This window comes from Bubalus bubalis, chromosome 8 (genome assembly GCF_019923935.1).
Source record: "Bubalus bubalis isolate 160015118507 breed Murrah chromosome 8, NDDB_SH_1, whole genome shotgun sequence".
NCBI classification, from domain to species: Eukaryota; Metazoa; Chordata; class Mammalia; order Artiodactyla; family Bovidae; genus Bubalus; species Bubalus bubalis.
The window spans coordinates 14,450,183-14,458,084 of NC_059164.1; positions in this window are offsets into that span (position 1 = coordinate 14,450,183).

The window sequence follows — 7,902 nt, forward strand, 5'->3', positions numbered from 1 at the left end:
GCTTCTTAGTAAATTACATATTAACACAACTCATTTTATTGAAAGAATGGGCTGAAATTTGCTATTTCTGTTAATATGTTTATCTCGGCTTATGACTACAAGGTGATTAGTTTAACATAAATTTTAAATCTCCATTTTAAAATGTTTCCAAAAAAATCATATATTTTATTGGCCTCCTAGCCTATGAGCTCCAAGTGAGGTTTAGACTTCCTTTTTATATGCAAAGTGTTTTGGTATGAACCCTCATTGTCTTCCTGGCATAAATTAGTTTCTTTAAGTGTTCATCTCAACCACTAATTTCCAGAAGTTTCCCAGAGCAGTGCCCTAACAGTCCCTCATTTTTCGTGTTCTCTGGTTTGTCCTCTTGCTGCCAAGCCACCTCCTCTGGGGCAGATGACTCCCATGTTATGAACTCACTCCGAGGTGCATCTGTCTACTCCTGATCACCAGTGATAATTTCAGTTCCCCTGCATCCCACTGAGACTAAATCATACTGTTACTAAGAGTTTACTGAAAACTTAGCAACCAGAGAAACACAGCTTAGACTGCTGCTAGAAGTCCAGTACTCTTGCCTGGAAAATGCCATGGATGGAGGAGCCTGGTAGGCTACAGTCCATGGGGTCTCGAAGAGTCGGACATGACTGAGCGACTTTACTTTCACTTTTCACTCTCATGCATTTGAGAAGGAAATGGCAACCCTCTCCAGTACTCTTGCCTGGAGAATCCCAGGGACAGAGGGGCCTGGTGGGCTGCTGTCTATGGGGTCGCACAGGGTCGGACACGACTGAAGTGACTTAGCAGCATAGCAGCAGCAGAAGTCTTATGCTAAGAGCCCATAAGCCTCCCTTTGGGTTTCCTAGCAGGTCTCTATGTGGTAGGGCTGTCAGCTTTATTCTCATCAACAGGAGGCTTCAGGCATTTCTACACCTACAAATGGCAGAGTAGACCCAACAGCCTCTGATGCAGAGAAAAGCAGGCAGTCTTTTGTACCTAAGGCTCAGCTTCCTTTGTGTTATAGGGTGATAGACACTGGGACTATCCATTGCCTTCAAAGGAAAAAGTTCCAAACCCATGGATAAGGAACAAAGTGTCATGGCCCATAGCATATTTCCCTAGTTGTGACTCATTCAACCTTGAATTAGAAGGGACACCAACAATCCAGGGTTGGTGGTGCTTTATCAACTCAGTCCCATTCCTTTTCCCAGTGCTTTCTGCAACATAAAGCAAAGAGGAGAATTGTCTATCTCTTTTGTTAGAGTCTCAATTCCTGGGAGAAAATACTTGCACTGAAATAATTTACATCTTCCAATGACACAATGCATTTCAGACTCGGGGAAATTTCTGATTCTAAGAGGCCTCATTTTTACTCTTAACTTCATTTCTAAACAGAATTCTGAATGCCAGTATCTCCTTTTAGGTCAATTCCCAAAAACACTGTAGTAGGTACTTCTTCATGGAATGAATTCCGTATCTACTCCAGAATATTAAAATAACCTATATTCTCTTAAATAGCTTTCCATCTTCAAATTTCTTCATATATATTTTTTATTTAGGTAGATATGTCATTTCAGCCATTGTTTCAATGCCGCTACTTTAAATGTTTGCAAAATTTATTCAATAACTATTTCAAATGAGGTGGAAATCCTTTTGTGCTACCAAGAAAATAATTAAGGCCACATGGGTCAGCTTTTTTTTTTTTTTAATTGAAGTATAGTTAATTTACAATGTTGTGTGAGTTTCAGCAAAGTGTACAGCAAAGTGATTCAGTTATAGTGTATATATATTCTTTTTTTATATTCTTTTCCACTATAGTTTATTACAAGATACTGAATGTACAACAGGACCTTGGTGCTATGCAGTAGGACCTTGGTGCTATGCAGTAGGACCTTGTTGTTTAGGGTCAGCTTTTTAAATATAGAAATATCAACTATTCTTTTGATAGGTTAAAGTAGGAATGGAGAACACACAACTTTATCAGATATAAATAAAACAGACTCCAGGTCTATACTGTGGGGGAAGAAGAGAAGAGAAATCAATGAGAAATAACGTGAAAGTAAGGAGAAAGAAAAAAGCAAAAGGTAGTGATATTAATAAACAGAGATTAAAGCATAAGGTGGGAGAAAATACAGCCACACGCACACCCCTATACATTAAAACATGTCACATAACCAACACTGCTACAGTTGCAATAGGAGATGGGAAGAGGACACGTTGAGATAAAGAAATAGAAACAGGAGCTCAGAGATGATGGCGATCTTGTTTCCTGGTATGTGTCCTCTAAAGACTTAGAGGTCCTTCAAAAACAAAACAAAAAAGTAAACCATATGCACAAATAAGAACAATAGCTAAAATAATTTAAATCACAATTGATTATGACCCCAGATCCTCAAACCAGTACTCATTCTATTTACAAAAAAATTCTTTAAATCTAAAATTGTATTTCTAAACCTATATTTTAGGCCTCTTTCTCCTCAGTAAAAATTGATAAGATTTTGCAATATCCTTCAGGGGAAATTACTCTTTTCTCCAGAGAGTTAATCTGCTTATTTTGGGAAACCAAATTAGGTATTCTACAGCCACTTTAATATTTTTAGCACAGAGGCCTGTAGCTGAACAATTTTCTAAATTTCAACTTTCTCTAAGTAGTTCTGCACTTAAACCATTAAAACAAAATAGACTTCAGAATCTGACAAAGCCAGACTGAAATCTGACTTTCATTTATTAGGAATAAGAACTTACACATTTTTAACCTAAGATTTTTGTTTGTTTGGTTGGTTTGGTTTGGTTTTGCTCTTGTTTTGTAAATGGGAATGATGTAAAGATTAAATGAGATAATGTATATAAACTGCCCAGCCCAGCACAGGATGTGTCTTTATTAAGATCCTTTGTTCTTTGCCACCCACATGAGATGTTATTTAAATCATGGGGCCCTTTAAGAAGCAAATTATCATTCAGTGTTAAGGACGCCACATCCTTTTACAGTAACAGTAACTCACACTTGTACTGCTCTCCTGTGTGTGAAAACCCGTTCTAAGTGCTCATTTAATTCTCACAGCATACTATGAGGCAGACATTATTATGATCCCTGTTTTATAGATGATGAAACCCAGCGAGAAAGGTTAAACAATTTGCCAAGACCCTGTAAGGTAGCAAGAAAGGGGAGCTAGAATTCCAACTCAACTGCCTAGATTCAGAATCTGTGTTCTCATTTTACAAGCAAAATGCACAAGACCTAGTCCAAAGAGCTTACCATCTGCTGCTAATCTTAATGCATTCTTGAAAAATAAAGCTGGAAAGTTTATAGAATTCATTTTCCAAAAACTTGCCTTAATTCAATACAAAGGACATTATTTGATCTCTGTCTGCATATGAGGACATGTCTTGAAGAAATAGAGTTTTAAATATAGGAAGCCTGATATTTTAAAGGACTTACCTTTATTGACAGTTTCAAATCTTTGGAAAAGTGTAGGAGGCTCTGTTGTGGGATAATATACAAACCAAAGAGTAGTTATAGGATTCTGTGCCCATGATTTTTAGCAAAAAATTATACATTGAAATAGCCTAGGAAGTTAAGCAAGGCTGCAGAAATGAGCACCAGAGAGAATTCTCCTCTTCATTCCTTCATCTGCTCAAATTTTTATATACCTCATTTATTCATCCAATAAGTATGTACTGGTTGCCTATGCTGATGCTATGAGCCTGGGAGAGATATATCTTCTGATAGAGCTTCCATTCTAATTAGAAAAGACAGACAGTAATCAAGGATATAGTGTTGGGTTATACGTTAAAGTTTCCATCTTTTTAAAAATACCATACATTTGCCCTCTCCCATCTGTTCTCTTATGGTACCACAAATACTGATTTTCCTCCACACAGCCATGACAAAGTAGAAACAAGATGGAAAGAAATCCCTGACCTACCAGCTAGATGAAGATTCTTAGATGTTCCTCCAAGAAACAAGATAATCTGAGCTTGGGGGATAGAGAATGAGAAAATTCAAGGGCTATTCAGATGAGAGAGAGTAGAGAGGACCTTGAAATGGGAGAAGGAAAGAAAAGCTTTGGTCATGAGATCCATGTAGCATGGAAGAAAGATCATAGAGGATATGTAAGTCAGTGTAAAATTCTTAACAACATGTACACAGAGCCCTGTATGCCTGGGACATAGTAGGAAAGGCATACAGTAGGAATGCAATAATCATTAGCTACTCTAATTGCTGTCCTTTACATTATTTTTCTATTTGGTTGTGACCAGTCCCTTTACTACCAGGAGTCCAGATTCTCCTCCATAGGTGATTCTAGACTGCAGCTACATGCCCCTAGACCTCACAACTGTCTCTTCCTGTCTTTGTCTTGCCCACTACACTCCTGGTACTCACTCCTTGAAGCTTCTAGAAGTGCTTGGATTTTTATCTCCTTTCATGGATACAGTAAGGCCGTCCATAATCTCCTTTATCCTGCTGTCACTAGAGCTCTGGATCTCTTTTCATCACATGAATGGTCTATGCTTGTGTCTACACAAAAGTAGGTAGTACATCTTCACTCGGCAATAAGAAGCCCTCATTTTAATACTTTGTCTTCACAAATTTAAATCTACTTGCATAAATGCAACTTATATATAGTAGGCACAAAACCCACCACAGTGATAAGGACTGCTCAATTCATACTTCTGAGCTATATAAGTACAACCCAAAATAAGAACTGACACTATAGTCACTGTCTTTGTCCTTCATGACAGCATTTGGGGTCTTTTTTCTGGGTCTCTGGGGAAGACCTAGCAGAGCCCAAGAGGAAATAGTCTAATGCCTTGATTATTATCTAAGTGGCTGTTATGGGCTGATCGCATCCCCTTCTCTCAATTCATATATTGAAGCCCGAACTCTTAGCACCTCAGAATGTGACTGTATTTAAAGAGAGGACCTATGAAGAGGTGATTAAATTAAAGTAGGCATTAAAGTGGGCCCTGATCCAATCTGAGTGGTGTCCTTAGAAGATGAGAAGATTTGAACACAGAAAGACACAGCAGGGGTGTGCATGCACAGAGAAAAGACCACAGGAGAACACAGCGATGAAGAACCTATCTGCAAGCCAAGGAAGGAGGTCTCAGGAGAACTCAAACCTACCAACACCTTGATTTTGGACTTCTAGCCTCCAGAATTGTAAGAAAATAAACCTCAGTTGTTTAAGCCATCCAGTCTGTGGTACTTTGTTATAGCAGCCCTAGCAAATCAAAACAGTACATTAGTGAGCGAGTTGGATCAATGCTGACAAGACCTATTGGTAAGAAGTGGATATATAGAATTTTCTGGAAAAGTCATTCATAAAGGAAACATGGTACAGAAAAGCTAAGGAAAATGTTGGCAGACCAGAACTTAAGGGACAGGTCTTCCAACTTACAGTTGTGGGACTGAGTATAGTTTATTTAACTTTCATAAACTTCATTTCCACATCTTTAAATAGGCATCATATTTCCCAAGGAGGTTATGAAGGTTAAGTCAAATAGGAAAGTGCCCAGGACATTGTCTACTTTTATTTGTTGTTCAGTCTCTAAGTCGTGTCTGCCTCTTTGTGACCCCATTAACTGTAGGATTCCCTGTCCTTCACCACCTCCCAGAGTTTGCTCAGACTCATACGTATTGAGTCAGTATTGACTCACTGTCAATACTGTGACTCAGTGTATTGATGTCACCCAAACATCTTATCCTCTGTCGCCCCCTTCTCCTCATGCCTTCAATCTCCCCCAGCATCAGGATCTTTTCCAATGAGTTGGCTCTTCATATCAGGTGGCCAAACCATTGGAGCTTCAGCTTCAGCTTCAGCCCTTCCAATGAATATTCAGGGCTGATTTCCTTTAGGATCGACTGGTTTGATCTCCTTATTGTCCAAGGGACTCTCAAGAGTCTTCTCCACCACCACAGTTTGAAAGTATAGATACTCAACTAATAATGTCTCCTGTCTTTTCCTTCAAAGAGGCTCAGACAGCTGAATGCCAGCTAAACAACATTTAAGCTGTGGTTGACCTTGTTCCGCTGGATCTTGTAGCTGTAACTAACTATACACTTGAAATCAGCTTGTATTCTGCTTCAGCTGCTTGAGAGCTACTGGAGTCAACAAAATCTTTTCCCCAAGACTTATAATGTACAAAATATTGAAAGGTGGGAAAACATGTAATATATCAAAGATGGTTCTGGTTTCCCTAAGCCACTGAAGGGCCAGAGGCATATCTCTTTCTGTTTGTGCTGGGAATTTTTCCAAATTGCAGTAAGGTTCAGTGTGAACCACTCAAAAGCTAATGTCCAATCCTAGCACATTGTACAGCTCTCCACCACGAGCCAATCAATTGGCTCATCCTTATTATTTAATATCTGTCTCGGTCCATGGTGAGCAATTTGTTATATACCAACCAAGTACTGTGGTCCCTATTAAAAGTGCAAATTGCTTTTTCTTCCAATTTATAGGAAAAAAAAAAAAAAGAAGTGTTTAAAGTTTAGTGGTTTTTTGGATTTAAATTTAATGTACTTAGGGTTTGGAGAGAGTACCTGTCAGGAAGTTATTATTGTGCTGAGGTTTGACTCACACATCTATTTCTGTACTAATTTTCCATCAAGGAACAAAATAGTCTTTTCCTTACAGTGCCAATCAGCCTATCCCCCAAATCCATCTGTCAGGTATCATTTCCCATTTATGTCTTTATATAGGATTTCCTGTCATTGCTATATGATGGAACCCTAAATTACTGTCTAAAAGTACACATCTATATGTCATTGCTTTCCATCACTTTCATCATTGATGGAAAATTGATCTTCAAGAGAAAAGAACTTTTCCACAAACATCTGAATAAATGAAAACTATTTTAATTACATATCATTTAATTACATGCATTTAAAAATAAATTTTATGTCTTATTTTCTCAATTTAAAGCCTAGAAAAACTTTAATAATTTTAAACAAACTAATGGAAGGCAATAAGATAAAAAATATTCCTTGTTCTTCCAAGTTCTAAATCATTAAAATGATGACCATTTAAACATCTGTAATTTTGCATGTTAAATGGCTGTGGGGTTAAGAAATCTTCTTAGGGTCTCTAATTGAATTTGCTGGGAAAGGCAGTAATTGAGTAGCAATTATAGCACTCCAACTGGAACTTTGTCAAAAGTAGCTCTCCACTATAGGATGCAGGTAAGAAACAAAATGCAATATGGCAGGAAGACTTATTTAAAAGATGGCTACCAGGATGCTCACTGACTCAGAAGATTGATATTCACAACATCCTAGAGAGACAAAACAGAGCTCTTACTGAAGGATACTTGGACTAGTTAAATTATTCTTTCAAAAGTGCAAAGAACCAATCATTCACACAGCATCAGAGCTGGGTGAGTCTCCCCTATGTGCATGCTTCACTAGCAAGTAAAGCTAATGTAAAGTAAAGCCAATGAAGCTTGGATGAACTGATGGAAGAGGATCCAACCTTAGAGAAATGGGGAAATATCCTCAAACATCTTCCTGCTCATCGTGTATTCATGGTGAACACTGGTGGTGTCTGTCCACACCTCTGACACATGTTTCAAGGAGTAAGGTTCATATATGATGAAACTGTGCATTAGTACGTAGAATCCAAACATACATGCATGGTAAAATGGACAATCCCATGCATAGGTAGGGATAATATCTTTGTGAAAATAAGGCCATTCATTTTCATTCTCCCTGAAATTTATGCCCATTTGCACATTAATAGCTCTTTAGATCCTCAGGACAACAGAAATGCTGAGGAGAGACAGAGATAGAGAATAGGTTTGCTAAATTCCTCTAAACCCTTCTTTAACATAGCAAGATCCAAGACTCAGTTTATAAAATCTGTCCAACCCAGAATGTAAAGAAAATATCCCTCTTGCCTCTAGGCCATA